The 23,649-nt window shown below is 38.4% G+C and overlaps 1 protein-coding gene across 2 annotated transcripts in view; it reads left to right on the plus strand.

Annotated features, from left to right (window-relative positions):
* Positions 1–23,649, plus strand: part of LOC125969198 (zeta-sarcoglycan) — a 170,765-nt gene that overhangs the window by 77,403 nt on the left and 69,713 nt on the right. The window lies entirely within an intron of this gene.

The following is a 23,649-nucleotide window of genomic DNA, read 5'->3' on the forward strand; positions in this document are numbered from 1 at the left end:
ACTCAACAGATACAAGCTGATGACGTTTGTTTTGTTTTATTTTACTCAATGCCATACAATAGCAACAATATTTTAAATTGAACCCTAACCAAAGAGTAAAGCTAAGCTTCGAAGAATAGATGAACTGAATGAATGGCATTTGCGTGTGTTTGGGTATTTGTTGGGCTTCCAGGTGTGGATTTTGAGGAACAGCAACCTGTTTTATTGTTCTTTATTTGTAGGTCTTGTTTTTAGTGGTCTTTGGTCCTCTCTCAGGTGAACTTTGGTAAACCCGAGAAAGGTCATCTTAAGTCAGCCATATTGGCTGAAGATCTCTCGGGGAAAATTAGTCCTTATATTTTACGCTCCACTCATACATGTATATTGTCATACTTCTAAAGAGACCAAGACAAAGAAACCAGATGGTGACAAAAGTAGAAGAAGATTTATGGACTTTATAAGGTCACGTCTTTCCGTCGTACATATGGGTGAAGTATTGTTATGGGAGTATGAGCGTTGAACACAGGAGGGATAAGAAGGTGTGCAAAAACAGGGATGAAAAATGGTGAGCCTATTATTCTTAGACTTGCAGTTATCTACAAATCTGCACTGCACTGTTATAGTAATAAAATAAATACGGGGTACAGTGTTGTTTTTCTTTGAATTATTTTTCTTTGAACTTCTTTTAACTTCCAGTGTCCATCCCCAAATAAAATCCCATGAGATCTTTCAACTGCCCAATTTTGATACCAGCTTTTTAGAAAATCCACTTTATGGATTTCTCACCCACATTTTTAACTTGCTGTTAAAATGTCACAACATGTCCTGCCCAACAAAGGACTGAGGAAAGGTTGGTTTTTCCTTTTCATGGCACAGGTGGTGCTGACAGCAGGCACTGGCACAAAGACAAGACTTAACAGTTGGCAAGACTTTAGAAACCCAAGCCAAACCCAGCCTGTGTATTGTTAAAGAAGGAATATATATATCGTGCACACACTCAATGAGTCATTACCAGTCACAGAAATGCTGCATTTACCTTTAAGTAAGCCTTTAAACTCGGCATTTATTGATGTGCATTCGCCAATATACTCAGAGCAGCACGAAAAGGTCTGATTGCTAAATTACTGCACATGAGACACAAGCGACACTTGTCTGATTTATTATTGGCAGTAACCTCTCGGCATTTATAATTTTAACTGAAGAATGTCCAAACAGTGCAAACCTTATTATGAAACCACCACTGTGCAACTAAATAGTTAATGTTATTCAAGTATCAGAAAAGATAGCAGGCATATTATTTGTGTCGACGCATTATTTGTATTCAATACTTCGTCATCTTTTGTCTGTTCAATTACTTGGAGTCTGTGAAATCTGAACAGTGTATAATCCTGTTTCTAATACCTGAAAGGATAAAACAATATTTACTTTTAAATCCTCTTTGCGAGAGCACATATTGGTTAGCTCATCTCCCCTATTCAATTCTAAGTTTCAAGCTTGCTTTAGGCATTCCTGGCATTTCAGTTTTAAACATTGGATAGTCATTGAATAAAAGCTGGGCTTTATCCCGCCCATCAGACCCTCAGCTTCCTTCCTCAGCTTAGGCGCCCATATGAATAATTTGATGCTGACTGAATTGAGGTCTCGTGAGGTTTGGTTACGAGGTCACGAGTTAATGACTGGATTTTCATGACAGGACATATTTTCTCTTGTTACTGTGGTGATACTCCAAATGTCTTTGAAATAGTTGAAGTTTAACTGTATACTATCTCTCTTACCTACCACAAGAATGAACTAAGTGTGAGCTATAGCCAAGCAAAAGGTGTGTTTGTAATGTTTCATTTTGTAATCAACAGCAGACTACAACACAAACATGGTTTTGTTACTGTGTTGAGGTTTCTGTTAAGAACTTCATGATTAAGCATTGACTGGTGCTTTTATTTTCCTTATAAGAAGGACCAGTTTACTGCTGTAGGGAAAATAATGTTTTTTATGTACAGTACTAGTTTCCTACTTGGAGATCTGAACATGTTTGTTAGAAGATCTGTCCATGTAGTTGCACTACGTATTTAACCTATTTAATAGAAATACATCACTGTTTTACACTTCGGTATAGGTTCTCTGGTTCTTCATGTATTGTTGGATAATATCAAAGCCTCATTTAACAGGTCTTAAAATTGACTCGAGTTTATCTGTTCATAGATGTGTTTAGGCGTGGACAAGGATGTGCTCTCTCCAGGGGGGATGTGTGTTGGTGGTCGCTATCTGGAGCTTGTTAGTCTTTGATTGCAACCTAATGACAACACTGGCATTGAGGTGCAGGCCAACTACACAAACACGCACGCAAACGTGCACTTACCCACACACGTCTCATGTGGAAGCTGTTGTCATATTACAGGTAATGAACCAGCCCATATGTCGCCATTCTGAAAGTGTAAGTGATACCTAGCACAGCCCCTCTATATTTTCACGATAATGTTATATTATTAAGGCAAGGCTATTAAATCCATGCATTGGAATATCTGAATATTCTCATATGCAGGTGAAACTACAAGTCTGGGGGAAAAAAAATCGGAATTTTTGAATTACATGTTCAAGAACCCACCACCACCCTTGTTTGGTCCTGATCTTGTTTCATTAAGAAAAATCATGCACTAAAAATATTTTACCAAATTGTATTACATGTTGCTGAAGAAAAAATATATTTTTGTAATATCTCAAGCTTATGTTTAGAAGTAGCCCCTTTTTGGAAGATGGAATTCACTATTTCTTGACATTGCATTTCAAGTGCATGTTGAGCTTGACACATTTTAATTCATTTCATCAGGGACACCCAGGGTTATCTATAAATATCATGGTTGGCTATGGATTTTTCGGTTGGATGTGGCATTAACTTGAGAAAAGGAAAGTGCAGATTGAAAGGTGGCAAACCGGAGGTTTTGGTAGAGGAGGATGTAAATGACATGTCTCAAGGCTTGCATCGACTGAGATTGTGTTTTCCCTTCAGCCTCCTCACAGTAGCAGATGGCCTTGCTCTTTAATCACGTTGTGTGTGTGTGCGCGTGTGTGTTTGCACGTGTTGATGCGTTGCAATAAAGACAGTGTGTCCCTGCAAGCAAGAATATAATGCATGTTTCCATACCTTGGATAGACCTGGAAGTTTTAATTAGGTACTTGTCTGCACAAAGGTATACGTATTTGCTTTAAAAAAAAATAAATAAATAAATAAATAAAAGACTATTCGACATAAGTTAGCAGGCGGACTGTCAATTTTAACAGTTGTGTCGTATTGTTTATGCGTTTTCCAATGGGCAGGTTCATGTTTACTGCCACCTTAACAGCAAGAATGTACCTGGTTGGTGACAATTGCTCAAGTTGCAGGGACTAAGGAAGCAAGTAATAAAAGGAGGCAAGGGGGCTCGTAACACACTCAAGGGAATAAATAAGCGCAGGAAGCTATTATGCCATTGTTGCTTTTGCATTGGCATTTCAGTTGGACCCATTAAAAATGGTAACAGTGGTTGAACATAAAGAGGGGAACTGCACTCTTAAAAAAATCGGCAAGATGACTGACATTGTAGGACATATTGAGCGGCAATAATATGAGCTATAAGGAGCAGAGCCCTCTTATGAAATGAAAATTTATTACAGTATCGTGGAATTTTTATGGCAAGATATTAGAAAACACATGGGCTGCCTGTTGCTATACTATACATTGATTGATATATTATGCAATACATTGCTGTCCAAATAAAGATAGCATTACAGTATTGCATGATGAAACAATGTAAATGTATAAATTTAGCACATTAATACTACATAGATTTGCAGAGCACTTCATCAAATAAGACATTAACAAATAATAATAATTATAATTTAATGGGTTCAACTGAAATAATTAAATAATAGTTATATTTGGACATTTTTAATTCTTAATGGTTACAGAGTAATTTGACTTGCAATCTTTATGGAAAATATATGTTTGTATCAATATTGTAACAAACAAAACACAATTGTATTTGTATTCATTCAAACAGGTGTTTAACTCGCATCTGCTTTGTTGTGTGACATTTATATGAAATAGGCAGACATTGCACATACACTTGACAGATGTCTGTGTAATGAAGCTCGTCATCACACACACAGACACACATGCACACACACATACACACACACCTGGGAGACTCTCATCTTCCTGCAGATTTGAACCCTCAAGCTCTGTTATTGAGTAGACAGAACAGAAGCAGAGCCACGAGAGGGAGAAGCAACCACTAGAGATATAAGAGGAGGGAAGACAAAAATTAGGCTGTAGAAATACTCCATTGTGACAGAGATCACAGACAAATAGAATCAATGTAGGTGACCAAAAATAAAACATGCATTGGTTTTGGGAACGAGAAAAAGCAGGAGGTAGCAGCTGGGATACACAGATGGAAGAAGAGTCAGGATTAAAAAGTGATGGTGCTCATAGAGACAGAGCTGAACAGTGTTGCATATGTCGTATGCTGACCCTCGGCTAGTGGAAGACAGTCTGGAATGATTCCAGCCCTGAAAAGCCAGATGTCAGGAATGAAAGCCAAGCACATCTGGCAGGTGAACATGTGTGCTGCATGCTTGTGTGTTTGAGCTGGTGAGCTGCAAAGGGAGATTTGCTCTTGTTCAAGATGGCCAATTATGTGTCATGAGTTCCTCGTTTTTAGTTAAACAATAAATGCATTGTCTCATTTGGTGTGATATTATCATTATCGTTTAGCAGATGCTTGTATCTAAAACAGCCTGCATGGAACCGTTTTGCCAATAATTCTGAAACAGTTGTGTGCATCACGGGTGCTAAATTTGAAGGAGAGTTAAGAAAAGTTTCTGAAAAAAAAAAGGCATTTTAACGAATAGCATGAGAAAATCTAACCATGAATTATTTAACCATCTTTTAAAGCTGCTTTACGGCAAATTAGAATGTTTCTCATTTAATATAGGCATGCACTGTGTGGAATAAGTCTGTTCAAGGAGTTTTTGGAGCTCACTTTGTTGAGGACACTTTGGAAGTCACAAGTCAAGCAGTCTTAGGGGGGGACAAAGAATGATTGCCCCCTCCTAGTATGTCGTACGGAAATCAATAATGAATTTCCATCATGTTCTCTTGCAGAGTTAAAGCAGAGTTACGATTTTTCCTTTACTACACCTGTAAAAACGGTATGCACAAAATGGAGTTATCAAGGCTGCCGCGGGGTCCATGACTGCAGCATAGAGTGAGAAATGTAGTATTAACATGTCAAGCCCTGAGTTTTCCTCAAGACTTTTTCATCTGAACTTGTCTTGATAGTCAACATTTCACAAACACCAGCATGACTTCAACAGTAAACATACATACAAGTTAAGTTGTGTCTCTTAGTCAGTCTTGAGAGTGTTAGAAGTTTAATCATTTGCTTTGACTTGTCGTCTGAGTTCAGGGTTTGTGTAATGACAGCTGTGGGTGTATGGGTGTATGGGTGTGTGTGTGTGTGTGTGTGTGTGTGTGTGTGTGTGTATGTGTGAGAGTGTGCGCGTGTGTGCTGTCAACATTATCAAGTGTGCAAATAAAGACCTCCACACATAAAATCCAACCAGGTCCTTTCTCTTCTTTATAGCCTGGTCCTTAAAATGGGGGGAAAGTTTCCCAAAAGTTGGAAAAAAACAACTACTACTAACTATTGATAGATATCCCAACAATTGTGAAACCGTGATGGAAGATATTGAGCAGAGTATAAAGTTTTTTACGCAAACTCCTTGAGCCTTCTTTGGATTTTGTGCAACATCATTCACACAGTACCAAAACCTGAGATTATAAATTAGGTATATTACCCAAAAATTTAAACAACCTATATGTTGCCTGGGGAAAAAAGCACAATACACAAAACAACCTCAGTGAGGCAAACTTTAGATCAGATTAACATTTCTCCTGGTTGACTTCATGTTAAATTTTTTGATTGCATGCTTATGCCTTTACCCAAACTTAAAGCAATACAAGAGCCTGAGGCTGATACTTCAGTACAGCAGCAGATTTACTTTGCAACTTTCTTCAATTACAAGAAGCAATTGCTTGAGAAGGCAGACGTGACCCACCATCACATTACCGACAATCGTATTCATCACTGAAGGTTTCATTTGATGTATGCAAGCATCTGCATTGTATGCTTGTGGGAAGCAGTCATATTACATAAAGGCTTACTGACTTGTATTTACATGTTCCCCTTAAGAGACCAGCGGAAGCTGACGTAAAAAAGAGAAAGGACAGAGGAAGAGATGTATTCTCAATCCTTCCTGGCCTTTGTTCATCACTTGTATGCCTCAGAAGAATGTATCTCTGATGGAGTACAAGTGTTCAACAGCATACATCTGCTATCCCCCTAGCAGCTCTCTGCTTCTCTCTCTGCTTCTCTCTCAGCTTCTCTCTCTCTCTCTCTCTCTCTCTCTCTCTCTCTCTCTCTCTCTCTCTCTCTCTCTCTCTCTCTCTCTCTCTCTCTCTCTCTCTCTCTCTCTCTCTCTCTCTCTTTCCACCCTGCATAAGTCTTTTTCTATCCAATCAGTTTCACTTCTCCCCATCCACTGACAGTTTTCTGCCCAGTTGAAGTCTCATCATTATCCCGTCCTCTGGCTCTATCTGGACCATGCACTATTTCAGTTTGGCCTTCATCTGTCCATCTCCTGTGTTTGTCCTGTCTGGATCCCTTCAATTCCCTGCCCTCATTCTTGGTACCAGCTGCAACCCCTACAGCCATCCCTCATTTCCTCTGTGCCAAGATCAGGGCCTTTTTCTCTAATTGGTCATGGAGCGAGAGGGGAGATAACTAAAATGAAAAGAGCAAGCAGTTGAATCAAAGATCGCATTTCAATTTGGCTAATTCAGGCACTCATGGAATTCTCAATGTTATTGACTTGTAAGAGAAAGTATGTGCACCTAGCCACCGCATATGTAAGATCTTAGACAGTCTTATTTGAGAAATATAAACATTTTTGACTAATATTCTATGCTTTTGGTCATCGCTAAATCTCAACTCAGATATTGTACGTGCTATCCTCTCATTTATTTATTTTAGTTACACAAACAGAAACATAATTTACAATATACTGGACCAACAGGTTGATAATACATTCAGTTACAATTATACTTATGCCAGGGCCTATCCAGCTCCAGATTAAAAGAAATAATACAATCTACCCTCATAATGATTGTACAGTGTGTAGAATAGGCACGTCAATATATAAATATGATGCAACAACAATAAATGTGTGTGTATATAATGTAAGAGCATCATGAGGAAACATTCCCCTACTTTGCCCGAAGTCATGATTAATCATTGCTGTCTCTTTGGAGAAAAGTTTGTGTTTCGGTGGTCTGAGCTGCAAGTAAATTGGCTTTTTGATTTGGTTTCCCGTGGCGGTGCAACCAGTGTGAGACCAGACACTTGTGAGGCATCGGATAATGTTGCGCTGAAATGAGATGAAACATTGGGTGCAGGGTTGTGTTTTGAAATACCCCCTGTGCCATTCTTTTCAAACCATTTCCTTTGTTTTCTGACACTTATTATAGAACCACAACGTTCAGAGAAAATAATCACCTAATCTTGCCAAAATGTTCAACTACCTTCATGCATGATACAAACAAGTCTAAGAAATAGACCCGAGGAGCAGTGTTTCTCAACCATTATTGAGCCGAGGCACATATTTTAGATATAAAAACCCTAACACCAAACTAACCCTTTTGTTATATGAAAAACAACATATGTTTGCTCCTTTTAGGGACTTGCAAACCTAATATTGTACAGTCATTGCACATTTATTTATTTATTGTTTGTTTTTTTTAACTTTAATGGATAAAGAGTCCTTGGAGTACGTCTCATATGGAGCATGCCATTTTGTATTTGCTGAGCATAGTACATACATTTTGAAATCTACATAAATCATCCATCCATCCATCCATTTTCTGTACCGCTTTGTCCCCACGGGGGTCGCTGGCGTGCTGGAGCCTATCCCAGCCGTCATCGGGCAGTAGGCGGGGGACACCCTGAACTGGTTGCCAGCCAATCGCAGGGCACACAGAGACGAACAACCATCCGCACTCGCACTCACACCTAGGGGCAATTTGGAGTGCTCAATTGGCCTACCAAGCATGTTTTTGGGATGTGGGAGGAAACCGGAGTGCCCGGAAAAAACCCACGCGGACACGGGGAGAACATGCAAACTTCACACTGGGAGGGCCAGAGGTGGAATCAAACCCGCACCCTCCTAACTGTGAGGCGGACGTGCTACCCAGCGCGTCACTGAGCCGCCTCTACATAAATCAATGACTTTTTTTTTTTTTTTACATTTTTGTGCATGTTCTCTGTATCAATGTCCTACTAGTATTATGATGCCCATAACATCTGGTGGTGTGTTTAATTCCCTGTTCATGTGCGTGTGTTTTAGGCTGTGTGATAAATGTCCACTCCAAGGACAGCAGCTTACTCCTCTCCGATTGGTTTCTTTGCTGCTCTTCCCCTGTTACGGGCACCCTGCCAACAAGCAGCCTTCTCAGCACTCTATCATTCCGTGTACGCCCGTATGCATGTCTTTACGTATGTTGGGTTCTTAGGTGTTTTTTTTTAAAAAAACATTTTTATGATACCTTCCTAATTCCTAATTGGGCGGCTCGGTGGCGCACTGGGTAGCACGTCCGCCTCACAGTTAGGAGGGTGCGGGTTCGATTCCACCTCCGGCCCTCCCTGTGCGGAGTTTGCATGTTCTCCCCGAGCCCACGTGGGTTTTCTCCGGGCACTCCGGTTTCCTCCCACATTCCAAAAACATGCTTGGTAGGCCGATTGATCACTCCAAAATTGTCCCTAGGTGTGAGTGCGAGTGCGAATGGTCGTTTGTCTCTGTGTGCCCTGCGATTGGCTGGCAACCGGTTCAGGGTGTCCCCCGCCTACTGCCCGATGACGGCTGGGATAGGCTCCAGCATGCCCGCGACCCCCGTGGGGACTAAGTGGTTCAGAAAATGGATGGATGGATGGACCTTCCTAATTTCAGCTGCTTTAAAAACAGCTTTAAACTGCAGGTGATTATATAATACATCCCACATATAACATGTACTTCAGCATGACTAAATAATTACAGATGACATCTTTGCAATTACAAATCCACCTTTGATGATAACGATCAGGAAATAAATTGAACAAACTAAAAAATAAGCTTTGCGTCAAATAGTTAAGCCTGGAAAAATAAATGACATAATGATCCGAATATGTTACTCTCGAAAAACTGTGATTCAAACTTAATATGACTATACTTTAGTCTGTGCTGTGGTGATTTAAATATAAACACAATTTAGTTTCAGTGCAAAACGCTGTTTTTAATCCCGCTTTGGCAGATGATAACCTTGTGGGGCAGTTGGACTTCGGCAAATGCAGGCATGTAATCTCCCAAATGGAAAAAAAAAAATGGATTTGCCTCAAATTTGTATGCCTTCAATGATTGTCGAAAACATTTTGATAAAGGCATCCGCTAACGGCAAGGTTTATGTGTGACAAAAGCAAAAAGTGGCTACACACAATGTCCACTTCAGAGAAAGGTATTAGTATGGATGCTTCTATAAAACGAGTCTTGTTAAAAATCCATTCTCAGTGCCAAAGGTAAGAATGTGTATCAATCTACTAAAAACCATGATTGTTATGAACAAATGACTATTATAATAAGTATTATGAAAACCATTATTTAGTGCAAAATAAAACAGAGGTGATCCTGTTAATATATATATATATATATATATATATATATATATATATATATATATATATATATATATATATATATATATATATATATATATATATATATAATATCAATTATATAGTGCATTTAACATCATTTCTAATCTTTTCCTGTATTTTCCGCCTTGGTTAAGCTATTAGAGGTAAACCGCTCTCTGCAGCATGCCCTCTTTAATTAGCTCAATTACTATTGACTCTGGCATTCCAGCAGTTCTTCCCAGTACACAACAGCTAAAGATTATCATTCTTTTTCACATTCTCCTTGGGGAATCACACTGTGTGCTTAATGTTAGGGTTCAACTTTAGTTTTGCTGCATGTAACTTTCCACAAGAGCCCTTGGTTGATTTTCGCTTCTTTCCAGTGTGTGCGGCAACGTTTCCAAAATAATCACTTTCCAAGAAAAGTGTCGCCTTTGACATTGTGGCATTGTCAAGCCATTGTCAACACTTGAGATTGGTCAGCATTTTTTTTTTTAATACCTGACTCACATGGGGACTGATCAATAGTACAGATTTGTGCAAAAAAAATAAAGTGAGAAAGTGGGACAGAAAAATTTGGACATGACATTTCAGGCTGACTCCAGCATTGTAATACCTTCATTTTTTCCCTAATATCATACTTAACCGCTGAACTGTGCTTCCTTTCAGAAATTCCAATTTCTGGTTGAATGATTGTCAGTACATCTTCCACTCTTCTTTGGCATTACCAACAAATAGAGGTGTGACAAAACACAAGCATCTCAAATTGAAAAAAAAATACATCGGCTTCATGCAGAGTAAATGATTTCATCCTGATTTGAAATTGTTGTATCTTGGAATTGCTTCTGTATATTTGTTTTGTGGTGTTATGAGAATAAGCTGTACAATGGATGGATGAATGAATAGATAGCAATACAAACAAAGTTAAGAGGAATTCAGGATGATTCGCAAGTGGCTGAGAGACGATGAAGATAAACAAGAGAATGCTGGATGATAGAGGACATGGCACAAAGATGCAAGGGAGTTTGTGTGCATGTGTGTGTGTGTAAGAGAGAGCTGTAAGGGCACCAGATGTTGAGGTGATGAATGGTTCGCTCTGGCAGCAGAGGCAGGACAGTGACACATAAGACCTTAGATCACATGGCTGTCACATACACATACTCGTGTTCTCTGTTGTGACAGTACTGGAATGGACCCTATCTATTTCCCCCCCCATGTCTCCCTTTTGTTTTCCGCTTCTAATTCTCTTGTACCATCCCCTGTCATATTGACGTTGGTCTATCCTCTTTGTCCTTGTAGTTCAACCGACACCTTTTGGGTCTTTTATGATTTTCCTTTTAATTTCCTGCATCTATTTTCCTCCACTTCCTGTCCTTGTAGCAATTATTTTCTTCTGGCCTTCATGACTTTTTCATTTGTGTTTATCTACATTTGGTCGCCATTTTAATTAAACCCATTCAGATATGACTTATTCACATTTTACATAAATATGCTTCTTCGCATTGATACGGCCGCGTTGGAAATGCCAATAATGTACGTATATATTGGGGACCTCAGTGACTTCATCCACCCTTAATACAATGATTGTAATTTCAACATTTTCTGAAATAATGTACATAAAATGCAATATAAGTATGCATTAGCATTAAAGAGGAAACAGGGCATTATGCATAATTGGGATGGATACAGTTACTCCTAAAACAAGAAACAAAGTTAACCCTTTCTCTAAACAACTCCAAACCTGTACACGACAATAATCTTTTGGAGCAATTAAACAACCAATATCTGCCTGACAATAAAAAAGAAAAAACATTTCAGCTCTGTGACCTTAAATCCACTTTCTTTTCTATTTTGGCATTTGTAGTGATGCCTTTGTTGTTCAATGTGTTTTCAATTTAGTTTTTTTTAATTACGAATCTTAATTTGTATTACTCAGCTGTGACGTTAAATTACAGTCAATCAAGTTGTATTTTCAGTTTTATCTCTTCGGTTGCAAATGCGAAAATTATGATTGACTTCAAAGTCAAGTTTATGTTCCGAACTCTGACTTTCAAATTAATGAAAACCACAAAAGTTAACACTATTGCCATAAACATAATTTTCTCAATTCTTCTAACAAAATAACTTCTTTGTGTTTATTTTTCCACTGTGGATACCTTTGCACAGTTCAGCGTAGTCATTGTTAACTCTAATTGCTTACTACATATCATTATCTACCTAGCTCGGTCAGATTATAACGTACACAGCTAGGGCGCCTGCTCTGGGACTGAAAAAACTACACATCAGCCATGTTGAGCGTCAACTGTGTTGGACTGGATATGTTTAATCAGTGTGGCTACTGTGAACTTTGAGATTTTGTGTGCATGTCTGAGGACACTCCCAATGTGTAATAGTGCGATAAATCAGCCTCACCCTCAACCTTATTCGAGTATCTCATCTAATTTGTCCCTTAACAAGCCATTGAAACAGCAGACTAATTAATGCGTCATTGCTGCACAGTAACAGCAGGCACAGGTCAATGCTGCATGCTGGGAATAAGGCATCTGTTTGTTGTTGCTGAGAACCCGAATATAGGTGCGTGTGGCAACAGCATGTTCAGCAGAATTAGTAAGCGCTTTAAGATGCTAAACTGAACAGATTTAACTAAATATAGCAACAAACCCATTTCCCCCCCTTAAAGCCACAGTTTAGGAAAAATACACCATTGTGGCCCCTGCTACCGTATAAATATTGGATTTTTATAAACTGAAAATTAGTAAATGCTTCAATTTCACCATGTGGGTGTAGAATAGACCACTTGTACTTCCTTTAAATCAGAGTCCTGTGTACATTTATTATATACAACTAGATTAACATACAGTAATCCTTAAAATTCAGCACAATTCGGATATATGAACAAGAATTCATTGACCTTCAACTTTACCTACTCTACAATTATCCATTTTTTTCTGTGACTTAAAAAAATGGCACTTTAAAGTGTTATTTTATTTTTCCTCTTTTCGTGTTTTAAATATGTTCGAAATAAAGACAAATCAATCAATGGATCAATCCTCAATTAGCCTTATTTTGTAATTTGTGTATTCTGTTTCAAACATGATACTCAAATAATATCAATCAATTGATCAATCAATCCTCGATGGTGTTCAAAATAATGTGGACCAACCTTGTGCCAGCTTGTGCGCACTGCAGATTCACATTATACACCCAACTGAGAGAAGAAAAAACAAAAGACTTGAAGTGCCATTCATCAGCATGGCTGCTTAAAACAATGTGTTTGCACTTCTACCTCAGACTTTTCTTCCTATTTATTGTCTTTGTGTGAGATCCAGAGCCTTGAGTCAAACTGTCAAGAAGTCAAGATCACAAAGTCTACATTGTCCTTGAGTGAGACAATGAAGTGCTGGTCAGACACATGGTTAAATCAGTGCATAGCTATTTAAAAAAACATTGGAGGGTTGATTATTAGTTTTTTGTAACTTTATGGCAAGAAATCGTACACCATTCGAAACTTAATTTGTTTCCAATTTAAATAACTCCACATTGGTAAAGAACATGCATTTGTGCGATGAGCAGCGGAGCTCAGTATGTCACGCCCATGAAAAATGTGCCAGATCTTTTCTTCTGGTACATTCAATTGGTAACTGAGGAGAGGCCAGGCTGTTGTAGCTCTCTATAGTTCTTCCATGTGCTGCATAGGCTCCTGATTACTGAATAAATAGTTAAATTGTCAATATGTCATGTTTCTTTAAACTTTAGTCTAATCTGCTGACTGGGAGGCTCAACTGGCTTTTGATATTTTCACAGACACGCACATTTGGCACCGTTTAAAAGGGGCGTTTGTGCCATTGTGGGCATGAATGCAACCGACTTGATTCACCGCCAATCAAAGCGGCTTTAAAATCGGTGCATGAGAGGCGTACAAAAAATATAATAAAGATGATAATAATGCATTCAATAAATCCATCTCCACAATGATCCACAGGGCTGAATTTTGCAATAACTTCCATTTTGGACCAGGCCATGCAGATGGAAGAATAAAAACCTTACAGTAATTCCAGTTTATTTATCACTAAGACTCTTCTTTTTTTTTTTTTTTGTAAAATGAGTAAAGAACATGCCACTCATAAAGCTGTTATCATGAGTTATGTATTTTCATGAACTTTTGTGGTGCCTTTTGTTGGCACGGCTTCACGCTGATTGTTACGTATATCTCCAAAATACTCCAAGTTTTGTGTTGCCTGTGTAATTCACTCCATTTTGTTCTGTGGTGTCTTTAGCATGATAAAGAGTTACCATAGCGACAATATTAAACAGTGCTAGCCTTGTTACGGTGGTTTATTTTCTACTGTTTTGAGAGTGAAGGCTCAAGTTTGTCAAATACAAAGAAACCAATTTGGTGCAGCACAGCACATCCGAGAGGGCGCAGTATTTGTATCTACAGATGAGGGCCAAGGTTAACAAAAAGTAATCAAACGGCACAAATTTCCCAATGAGTTCATTTCTCTAAGGGGCAAAATAATTGGATTGATAAAGGGATGTAATTAAAAAAAAACATTTTGAAGAGAATAAAATACTAGCATGAGTGAGGGCACAATTCTAGGATGAATATATTCACTTTCTTATCTCAAACTACTTTTCTATTACATGCCAACTTTGCCAGCCTGTTTGTTCCACTCATGCCATTCATTTATTGTGCAGTGTTCACCGGTTGACATACGAGCAGTCCACATAGAAATTTGGACATGAGCGACTGCCGGACATACATCACACACATCATTCGCACCACATACTCACTCACACTCTTTGGTCCAGGCAGTGAAAGGGAGCTTTGAGCAGAGCTGCGGGGCTGACAACATAAGACTCAATTAGGATGTCAGAAAGAAATGCAAGTGGAGTGAATGATGGCCACAGAAGTAAAAATGTGAATGGTGCAGGGGCAATAATAAACTACACTGAGGAGGTGTAGGCGATGTGAAACACTCTGATACAAAGAGATAGCGGAGCCATTGGTGGTTTGTGCTTTTGCGTAATAACACACTTAATAACGCAGTAGAGTGACTGATCCAATGTAAAGAATGACCAAGTGATCTATTTAGAGCCGCTACAAAATTGTCATGTTTATGCAAACACACCTTATATCACAATATCATTTTAGACATTTGAGTGATTTAAGGGAGGGAAGAAAAAAATCTGTGATGACCTAAAAACTTGGACAAGGTTATGGGCAAGATGATGAAAGAAGTGATTTGTTCTCGAATTCAGGTTGCCATTAACATCCAAGTAATATAAATTATGATTGAATTTGAAATCAGGTCTATTAACCTAGATACTGTAGGGTACTGAAAACAGGAGGTCGCTTTATGAAATGGAGGTAACATCTCCTGAGACTTTCTACATGTTATATCCATTTGTCTGTCTTAGGCTGGCCTGCCAGGTGGCAGTACACAGAAAAGAAGCACAAAGACCACTGAATTGCAAAGTGTGACACAAACTGTTGAAAATATTAAATTTTGGCATCACAGGTTTTAAATGGAGTACGATATTATTAATTGCTATTTTTCTAATTTAAAAAAAAAAAAAGGACCGGTGTTTCTTCTGATATCAAAGGCTTTGCTGAAATCTCAGTCTTACTGCACAGCGGCTGTGATGGTCCGTAAAAGAAAATTAATTCTGGCTCTCTCTATGGCCTGTTACCAAAATGGCGGACTGGTGTTTAGGGACTCCTGTGTTGAGCTGCCAGTAAGAGCAAAGGATGCCTTCATAATCTTAATTTGTCCTCTTTTTTTGTTGTTGTTGTTGTTCCATTTTACTCTGTATGAAGCTGGGTAGCATGGTAAATTGATTGATTGATTGATTGATTGATTGATTGATTGATTGATTGATTGATTGATTGATTGATTGATTGATTGATTGATTGATTGAAAATCACTCTTGTATTACTTAGCAACCATAGTTATTGAAATTTGCCAAAGACAAACATGGTCATTTTATTATTATATAGCCCATGAGCTGTCTCATACAACAGAATTTGTAGTGTATTTGTATGAGGTGAAAAAAAATGCTGTACAAAAAAGAGGAAGCATGGAGACAGCACAATGATGGAGTAGGCCAGCTCAGAGCAGGGTCATAAAGCCTATGTGCTGATTCTGTCACTGGCAAAGATTTAAACACACACACACCAGCTCACACACACACACACACAGTGACATACACTTTCAGCAGGCGTCCATTACACTTCTCACAGCGTGCCCTTGGAGAATCTTGTTCTTGCCATCTTCATGCAATCTCTTAGTGTATTCCCCTTTGTGTCTGTATCTTGTACTCACACACTTTCAGGAAGGCCACATTTATTGTTGTTCTACACCATTTTAGATAAGAGCAGAAAATAATGTTTTCTTTGCCCTTCCTTCAAAGTCACAGCTTCTTTCTTTGAATCACAATTTACACACAACTTTTAATCCAAACAATTTAGCAGTGTAGGCTCCAACTTGCCAAATGTTTTTAATATGCTGCCAGGATACTGGCTGACTGTGAGTGGCAGCTGAAGTGTCACTGCTGGTGTCACTTTTGTGGTGGAAAGACAGTTGCATAAGTCACTGTATTTTGAGGACTTCTCAAGGAAACCTCTTGGCGTGTCTTCTGCCTGGCACAGAAATAGCTGAATAATGGCTGTAATAACTCAGAGACACTTAGCACATACTTAAGAAAAGCACAAATTGCCCTGCTATTTTCATAAGAACAAAATGTTGACGAGCAAATTATTTTCATGTGAATCGTTATTATTGAGCGTGCCCCACTGGGTTTGTTTGTTTCACAATAAGCCATGACTGAAGTAATAACAAGCCTTCACATCTTTTTTCTAATGCATGATAATTTGAGTGATTAAATTGACAAAATGCACCCTTTTGACTTTGTCCTGGGCAAAGTAGGGCCTGTGAGCCACATCCGGTTCATCAACCGTCTCTGCATTCACAGTTGGTGACACGACTGAGGTCACCGTAAACTTTATGCTGGTACTCGCGTTTCAGTGCTTTTTCATAAGGGACTCAGAGGTTGCCTGAACTTTTGGAATGATACAGTTTTTTTTCATTACCATTCATCTTTTTAAATATCTGAACAGTTTTTACTAGTCTCTGATTTCAAAATTAGTTAGTCATCAGGTAGCCTATACTCTATATCATGAGACGTTCATACATTTATTTGTATTGACAATCATAATGGCCCTCCGAAGGAAACTATGACTACGATGTGGTCTGCGACAAAAATGTGTTTGACAATCCTGATTCTAGAGGGAGAAAAAAATATATATATATCATTATGTTTGTATAATGCCCGAATGCTCAAACAAATCCAGACTGAGCTATTGTTTTATAACCTAATGATATTACTTGTAAAATAATCTATTTTTCATACCTGATCTATGGTAAACTTTTCCCTTTCCAAGACTTTAAGCTGCCAAGAATAACTGGGCAAAATGACATTTTTCAGTCATCAGTCTGCAGCTAATGTTATGCATCTAAGCAGTTTGAAAAAGCAGTTTAAAATGAATGCTCCTTTTCTCTGGTCATGCTTCCCAAATTTTCTGTCCATTCACCCATCTGCTAATTAGTCTCACGGGTCTTGGGGGAAAAAAAGACATCAATAGACACAGATAAATCTAGACAGAGACAAATGAGAACAACTCGTCACTCAGGAGCTTCTATAAATAGGATTGTATCAGTGTTGGACCAGCATAAAATTTCACTGATAAAGGAATTGAAATGATGGAGAAAAACACATGTGTAATTAAAAACAAGAAAGAAAACAGCCTTTCTTCTTTATTTTTGATCCGTGGGAAACGATTCCTTTTTTTTTTTTTTGAAAGGCAAATTTCAAGGCATTTTGCATTAAACAGCTCACTAACAATTGTGCATTGTTGTAGTGTCTTTATTGAAGCTAATGATTGGCTAAAATATTTTGTCAGTTACTGTATTGCCCTTGTCTTGCTTGACAGTCAGTGAATATGGGCTGAGACTTTCTAAAATTGCCTTGGTGAAGATTTTTTTGGGGAAGCAGAGTGGAGAGAAAAAGTTTGAAAAATGAAGGGCAAGTATTCTAGAAAATGGATGGATTCATCATCATAATTTGAAAAAACATTCTTTGTGTGATTTATTCCTTCTGTACCTCAGTGCTTTTTTATATTCGGCATTGTTTGTTTAAATGGGAACAGCTGTTTTGTTTTGGGCAGCAAAATATTATGCTTTTAAGTTCTCCACAATATGCCTGCAGAGCATTCTTGTAAATCAGTTCAAATAGTTAACGCTTCACCGCACAGGAGGCTTGTTTGCATGTGTTCTGATTTTCACACACTGTTTGTGTTTTCCTGTGTTTGATGGCACCCGGAGAGACAGTCTCATATTGTAATTGTCCGTATTTTTAGACAGTTGTGCTGTTACTTACTTGCTTGTGTGCATCTTTAGTTGTGCAATGCAGGTGTCAACATGTTTGATAATGACAGCTTACTAAACACCCGAGTCCTCATCGACACACTTTTGGAATAGCTCATGCGCATGCTCACATCTTGTACACTCATCAGTTGACAGAGTGCGCTGTGATTGTTAATGTGCTTTAACTTGAAAGACAATATTACCTTTATTTATAGGTAATCAAAATGTACTTATTCATGTTGCTCTGTCTATTCAAAGTGTGGCAGGAAACTGAACCTAGATGGTTTTAGTTGTGACCCACAGATCACCCACACAGACATGAAGAGAACATGCAAACCCAGGATGGAACAGTAAGCACCATCTAAGTTGCAAGGTGTACATTTAATATTTTTGACATGGTTTCATAACTTCTGTCCACAGCGATAGTAATGAGTCTTTAGTGTTCCTCTCAGGTTGTAACGTTGTATAAATGCATTATAGACATGCAACCTCACAAAGCCATCCGTATGTTTACTATACATTTTGAATCGAATCAGTTATTTTTGCTTTAATATCTAATTTAGTCACACAACTTTAATTCAAACTAAATATACATTTGTTTTTAAAAATCAATATGTTTTTATTAGTTTTTGGTTAGACAATTTAATAAGTGTTAAGCTGACATGTATGAGGACATGGTGAATCAAATTACACTAAAAAGTGAACGAATGAAGTAGGATTGTTAGTAGTCGGCGACAAAAAGTAATCTGGATTTTAACCGTCTGCAATGACTTTCAAAGGGTGCATTTAGCCTTTGCTACATATATATATAAGATATGTATCCTATGTATATATACGATATTGGGCTTGTGTTACTTCTGTTCAGCTTGTCCATTTGAATGTGAAGAAGTTCAGTTCTTACGTACGAGGTGTGTCCAAAAAGACACTGTTTGTCAAATACAAATTTACAAATTACAACTTTACCCTGTCAATGTAATCCAGAGGAAGAGGGATTTTTTTTGAGTGGCCATCTCCACTACTAATGCTGTATTTGCTGTTCCTGACACTGAAGCGGCTAATAGAAGATAAACAGAATGTCAGACATTTGAAGGCCAACAATTGATTGGATATGAGAAGATGAAAGGAGAGTATGGCTGTTTTATGCTGATTGTCAGGCACATTGGATTTCCGCAAGCACTTCACATATGCCAGGAAGAACAGACATGCATACTAATTACACCTTCATACACATTTCAGCTAGGAATCTTAAATCGTGTGATTTATGTTTGTGTGTGTGTGTTGCTCATGCATGCCTTGTTCTTCTTCATCCATCAACTCCACCTCTAGCCCACTGTCTGACTGCATACCAAATTTACATACAGTGCAAGACTGTGCACTGTATATATATTTTTATCCACTCTTGCAGAATTCAGCACAGCAGTGTCTGACTTGACATTTGCCTCACACCCCAAATGCATTAATATTCCTGTGGTTACATAATGAGACAGCATGACTATGCATCGGTGTCCAATTCAGGCCAGACTGTAGCCTTTCGCATAAAAATGAAACTTTTCAACATGGTGATGTCCCGAGCCTCATTGCTAGCAGGGATGAAACGGTGCAATCTGACAAACGCTTTGAAGAACCCCTTGTCGGTTGCTGCTAGTGTGATTTGACGTTTCTCCTAATGGATTTTGAGAGCTTTGTACGGTAAATGCATCTGAAACAAAGATGACTTAAGAAAATAGTATTTTCCCTGTATTCTTATCTCTTGTCTGTATTTCTTTTTTTTTTAAGTGAATGCTGTTGATTTTATTCTTCACATTTGATGGAAAGCAAATTAAATCCTATTATCCCCGCGTTACCTTTCCCTCTCATTTGTGTGTATGTCTATTTAGATTATTTTTGTTCGTAAAAGTGCATCATATATATAATTATATATATATAATTCTATGTCATACATTGCAGAGTCACAAAAGCAAGGCTCCGATTGTGTCTGAACATATTTAAAGCCTCTCCCGAGCCTCTACATTGCTTATTATTTATTCATTAATTCATAATTTACTTCGTTACAACATCTGTTGCCAAAAACCGGGCATACACTGTGCACATTAAGCCGAATATGACTTGTCAGATTCATTTTTGAATCCCGGCCAGTTTCATTTCTTTGTCTGACATTGTTGATTGTGCAGTGGTTCAGGCAGACATGAAGCGGTCAGTTGGGGCAAATATCTCACACAATTTAAGTGGTTACATTTAAATTTTCCAAAGTGAGACATTTCCGCACATGGTGAAACAAACGTGAAATATGTTAAGTGATGTGCCAAAGTTGCTTTCTTTTGATTTTTCAGCACAGATCAAGACACAAATCTGGCACAAACACTTTTCTGGTGCGTACACTCTGAATCAACAGACAGCAAAATCGTTTTGGTTTGTTTGCAACAGATAGAATATATTATGCAGTGATCATTTTGCTGTGACTGGCAACTTGCCATCTACTGACCTGGCGTTATTTTGAACTCACCATCAAGCGTGATTTTGCTGTGAATTCCGCAAGAACATTTTCGTGGGAACAAAACGTATAGTAATGTTTTCCTCATCTTTGCTGTGAATTAAAATGTCCATAGACTTTAGCCCAGTTTTCATTTAATCAACGACATATATGTTTTGTTCTGTTTTGTCTTAATAATTACATTAGTCCACAAAAGTGCAATAGATTTAGTCCCACTTATTGTTTATTGGTTCAACGGAGGTTTAAGTTTCATCCAGGGAAGTTTTGAAACTCCAGCATGTCTCTCTTGTCTTGTAATATTCACATCAAAAGGCACAGTGACATTTACACATGATGTTGTAGAACATACAGGATGACAATGCACCATTGGACATGCTTTGCTTTATTGCCACATGGCATCATGGGTCCATTCCTTGATATTTTATGATAGTTCAGTCACCGTGTATATGTGTTAAGTGAAGTGGAATAAAGCCCCTGCGGTGTAAAGACAGACACACTAGAAAGCAAAGCATCTTGTGACAGGAGTGGTCAGACTGGTGGTGATGCAAATCTTTTACTATGGGTAGATGAACACAAATTGCTCCTGGTAAGAGAACCATTAGAATAAATCATCAACTCTCTCCTTCGATATAACTGGATCATTATAAAGATGATTTACTTCACAACTGGAGGATTATACTGTACTCCATTAGATTTGTCTAAATGGAGGTAATACATTTATAAAGTATGCATTTATTGTATTGTCAACACATGCATGGGTGCACACATAACAGGCATAGATGCAATTACACACACATTGAAAAGAGGACTTTGACATAAAACTTGCATGATTATTCAGGCCAAGTGTTTCTTTGTGTTAGCTGCTTTGAGAAACAGAAAAGTGCATTTTCTTTCAGAGGATGGAAACTTTGCCAATACAATATAGCCCCGTTGAAATTCTGTTTAGTTAACCAATTAACCTAACTTGCTTCCCTGAGAGGAGTCGGTAGCATCTGGGGAGATAATAAGGATCATATGTACAGCAGGTGTCTGCTGTCACAAAGCCAGACTCTCCCGTTAATCTTCAACGACCTTACAAAAGTTTAACTTTACCCTATTTTGAGAAAGGGGGTCAGAGCCAGGACATAAGACCTTGGGCCTGCCTTTTTAAGATAAACAGGGCCCCTGTAGAGAGGAATATAATAGGTTCATGTGTGTTTGAGACCAATAAAACAAATTGGAAAGTCAGTGCTTTTTCTTTTGTTTCTACGGGAGACTAGTCAAGCGTCAGCATTTTTGGATTCCCTGCTATTGTTGTTATAATCATCGCAAAAACACCCTTTCACCAGGAGAGCAAAAGTACTAATTTGTTACAGTCATGCAGACTAAGCAAATAGAGATGTGTGTGGCAGACAGTGATGAAGAGGTGCTCAAGAAATTAGGTGGTGAATAGGAAGATAGAGAAAGCGTCTCTCAAAAGTACACGGTAAAGAGAGTTGTGGAGGTGGAGACAGACACAGATAGGCTGATAGCGGTGCCTTGTAGCCAGTGTCCATTTCTCCTGCCACCGATGAATCCTGCTGCACGACAACTAATGGACTCAACCCTTCTCTGGTGTCTTATCTTCCCACTCTCTCATTCGCTCTCTTCTACACTCGCCATCCACTTCTGTCTGCCTTTCTGCACTCGCCTCTGTGTCTGCTTTATCCTCCGCCTCCCTCTTTCTACTTTTTTCTCATTCTTATCCAGCCCTCGGCTCCACACTCACCCCTGCTCCCTGGCTTCCACAGTCTCAGTGAAACGAGTACTTAAGACAAAGGGAACCAGTGAAGACCCTCAAAATAAAATTGAAGATAAGCAGTTCAATGGCCTTCAAACAATTTCACATGTCCAATCCAAGAAAAACAGGGCAGTAAGAAAAGCATGCAGATCAATATTAAAATAGAATTGAAGTCAATTATGGATCAAAGCCTTTTTTTTTACCATGCCCCAACCTCATGCAAACATGAACTATGTTGTCATATTTTTGAATGAAGTAAAATGAAGTAAATTATATTTACCACACATATCAGCAAAGTGAAGAATCTGAAATGCCATCATTACCACAACTTAGACCTACTCTTACCAATACCTGATCTTACGTCGAGACTACTTTGTGTCACCAAATTGCCTGGTGTTCATCAAGGTAAATAATTAGAAAAAGGTCCACTCCTCTTAAGTGTCCTTGGTTCTCTGCTTCGGCTCTGCACACCGCACAAAGAAGATGAACACATGCAGTCAGGTAACAAGAAAAACAATAAATAGAACAGAAAGTCAAGGCAGCATGTCAAAACTTCCATCTTACACTTACCCTGTCCAGGGTCTTTTGGCAGGCAATGTAAATAACCGTATGCGCTTATCTCGTGTAGGATACTCAACCGTTGGAGTCTATCCCAGTTGGCATAAGAACAGAAGCAAGGCCTGGGACTGATCATCCGTCAATCACAGGGCTGACAAATAAAAAGAGACAACTAATTACACTCACATTTACACCCATTGGCAATTTATAGTCTTCAGTTCAATTAAAATGCAATTTTCCTTTTGTGGGAGGAAACTGTAGTTCCTGGAGAGAAAGAATGTGAGGGTTAGGGTTAGGCTAACCCTAACCCTAAAATCACTACTGTGAATCTAGTAAAACTCAAACTCAAGTCTAGAACAGAACATTTAGTATATCTGTAGGTGTCAGATGTAAACTTTGTCTCTATTGTACTGGTAATTCAGTTCAGCAATTGGTCATCCTCTTAAGACAAATAAATGTCTCTCTCAAAAAGACGCCTTATTTTTTCCCCCCAGAACAGGCAATGGCTTGTAACTTTAATTACTTCAGTCGATACTTGATATTGCTCACACATGGATATTAAAGAGTTAACTGCTGATCCCATTTGGATCATATTGCTAACCAAAGCAACAGCCCTGAGGCACCTTAATCAGTCTATCGACTGAATTAAAGTGTGGAGTCTTACTAAATGTTGTTCAT

Source organism: Syngnathus scovelli, chromosome 5, assembly GCF_024217435.2.
Source record: "Syngnathus scovelli strain Florida chromosome 5, RoL_Ssco_1.2, whole genome shotgun sequence".
NCBI classification, from domain to species: Eukaryota; Metazoa; Chordata; class Actinopteri; order Syngnathiformes; family Syngnathidae; genus Syngnathus; species Syngnathus scovelli.